The sequence below is a fragment of the Myotis nattereri genome (assembly GCF_964212035.1).
Source record: "Myotis nattereri genome assembly, chromosome: 17".
NCBI lineage: Eukaryota > Metazoa > Chordata > Mammalia > Chiroptera > Vespertilionidae > Myotis > Myotis nattereri.
This window is the reverse complement of record NC_138092.1, coordinates 53,249,809-53,252,895: the sequence shown is the minus strand read 5'-3', so window position 1 is coordinate 53,252,895 and position 3,087 is coordinate 53,249,809.

Here is a 3,087-nt window from a genome sequence, read left to right as displayed (position 1 = left end):
GAGGAGGATGGAGAAGGAGGAGGATGGTGAGGAGGAGGATGGAGAGGAGGAGGACGGCGAGGAGGAGGATGGTGAAGAGGAGGACGATGAGGAGGAGGAGGACAGCGAGGAGGAGGATGGCGAGGAGGAGGATGGCGAGGAGGAGGATGGCAAGGAGGAGGATGGCGAGGAGGAGGATGGCGAGGAGGAGGATGGTGAGGAGGAGGAGGATGGTGAGGAGGAGGATGGCGAGGAGGAGGAGGATGGTGAGGAGCAGGACGGCGAGGAGGAGGATGGCGAGGAGGAGGAAGGTGAGGAGGAGGAGGATGGTGAGGAGGAGGATGGCGAGGAGGAGGATGGCGAGGAGGAGGATGGTGAGGAGGAGGATGGTGAGGAGGAGGATGGTGAGGAGGAGGACGGCGAGGAGGAGGAGGATGGTGAGGAGGAGGACGGCGAGGAGGAGGAGGATGGTGAGGAGGAAGACGGCGAGGAGGAGGAGGATGGTGAGGAGGAGGACGGCGAGGAGGAGGAGGATGGAGAGGAGGAGGATGGCGAGGAGGAGGATGGTGAGGAGGAGGACGGCGAGGAGGAGGAGGATGGAGAGGAGGAGGATGGCGAGGAGGAGGACGGCGAGTAGGAGGATGGTGAAGAGGAGGACGATGAGGAGGAGGAGGACAGCGAGGAGGAGGACGGTGAGGAGGAGGAGGATGGAGAGGAGGAGGACGGTGAGGAGGAGGAGGATGGAGAGGAGGAGGATGGCGAGGAGGAGGATGGCGAGGAGGAGGATGGCGAGGAGGAGGAGGATGGAGAGGAGGTGGACGGCGAGGAGGAGGAGGATGGTGAGGAGGAGGACAGCGAGGAGGAGGAGGATGGAGAGGAGGAGGATGGCGAGGAGGAGGATGGCGAGGAGGAGGAGGACAGCGAGGAGGAGGATGGTGGGAGGAGGATGGTGAGGAGGAGGAGGATGGTGAGGAGGAGGAGGATGGTGAGGAGGAGGATGGTGAGGAGGAGGAGGATGGTGAGGAGGAGGATGGTGAGGAGGAGGAGGATGGTGAGGAGGAGGATGGTGAGGAGGAGGAGGATGGTGAGGAGGAGGATGGTGAGGAGGAGGAGGATGGTGAGGAGGAGGACAGCGAGGAGGAGGATGGTGAGGAGGAGGATGGTGAGGAGGAGGATGGCAAGGAGGAGGATGGCGAGGAGGAGGATGGCGAGGAGGAGGATGGTGAGGAGGAGGAGGATGGTGAGGAGGAGGATGGCGAGGAGGAGGGGGATGGTGAGGAGGAGGATGGCGAGGAGGACGATGGTGAGGAGGAGGAGGATGGTGAGGAGGAGGATGGTGAGGAGGAGGACGGCGAGGAGGAGGAGGATGGTGAGGAGGAGGAGGATGGTGAGGAGGAGGACGGTGAGGAGGAGGATGGTGAGGAGGACGATCGTGAGGAGGAGGAGGACGGTGAGGAGGAGGACGGTGAGGAGGAGGATGGTGAGGAGGAGGATGGTGAGGAGGAGGAGGATGGTGAGGAGCAGGACGGCGAGGAGGAGGATGGTGAGGAGGAGGACAGCGAGGAGGAGGAGGATGGTGAAGAGGAGGATTGTGAGGAGGAGGATGGCGAGGAGGAGGACTGTGAGGAGGAGGATGGCGAGGAGGAGGATGGCGAGGAGGAGGATGGTGAGGAGGAGGAGGATGGTGAGGAGGAGGATGGCGAGGAGGAGGAGGGTGAGGAGGAGGACCGTGAGGAGGAGGAGGATGGTGAGGAGGAGGATGGCGAGGAGTAGGAGGATGGTGAGGAGGAGGATGGCGAGGAGGTGGATGGTGAGGAGGACGGCGAGGAGGAGGAGGATGGTGAGGAGGAGGACGGCGAGGAGGAGGAGGATGGAGAGGAGGAGGATGGTGAGGAGGAGGATGGTGAGGAGGAGGACGGCGAGGAGGAGGAGGATGGAGAGGAGTACGATCGTGAGGAGGAGGATGGTGAGGAGGAGGACAGCGAGGAGGAGGAGGATGGAGAGGAGGAGGACGGCGAGGAGGAGGAGGATGGCGAGGAGGAGGACAGCGAGGAGGAGGAGGATGGAGAGGAGGAGGACAGCGAGGAGGAGGAGGATGGTGAGGAGGAGGATGGAGAGGAGGAGGACGGCGAGGAGGAGGAGGATGGAGAGGAGGAGGATGGTGAGGAGGAGGACAGCGAGGAGGAGGAGGATGGAGAGGAGGAGGACAGCGAGGAGGAGGAGGATGGCGAGGAGGAGGACAGCGAGGAGGAGGAGGATGGAGAGGAGGAGGACAGCGAGGAGGAGGAGGATGGTGAGGAGGAGGATGGTGAGGAGGAGGACGGCGAGGAGGAGGAGGATGGAGAGGAGGAGGATGGTGAGGAGGAGGATGGTGAGGAGGAGGACAGCGAGGAGGAGGAGGATGGTGAGGAGGAGGACGGCGAGAAGGAGGATGGTGAAGAGGAGGACGATGAGGAGGAGGAGGACAACGAGGAGGAGTACAGCGAGGAGGAGGATGGTGAAGAGGAGGACGATGAGGAGGAGGAGGACAGCGAGGAGGAGGATGGCGAGGAGGAGGATGGCGAGGAGGAGGATTGCAAGGAGGAGGATGGTAGAAGGAGGAGGATGGTGAGGAGGAGGATGGCAAGGAGGAGGATGGTGAGGAGGAGGAGGATGGTGAGGAGGAGGATGGCGAGGAGGAGGATGGTGAGAAGGAGGAGGATGGTGAGGAGGAGGATGGCGAGGAGGAGGATGGCGAGGAGGAGGATGGCAAGGAGGAGGATGGCGAGGAGGAGGATGGCGAGGAGGAGGATGGTGAGGAGGAGGAGGATGGTGAGGAGGAGGATGGCGAGGAGGAGGAGGATGGTGAGGAGCAGGACGGCGAGGAGGAGGATGGCGAGGAGGAGGATGGTGAGGAGGAGGAGGATGGTGAGGAGGAGGATGGTGAGGAGGAGGAGGATGGTGAGGAGGAGGATGGTGAGGAGGAGGACGGCGAGGAGGAGGAGGATGGAGAGGAGGAGGACGGCGAGGAGGAGGAGGATGGTGAGGAGGAGGATGGCGAGGAGGAGGAGGATGGTGAGGAGGAGGACGGCGAGGAGGAGGAGGATGGTGAGGAGGAGGACGGCGAGG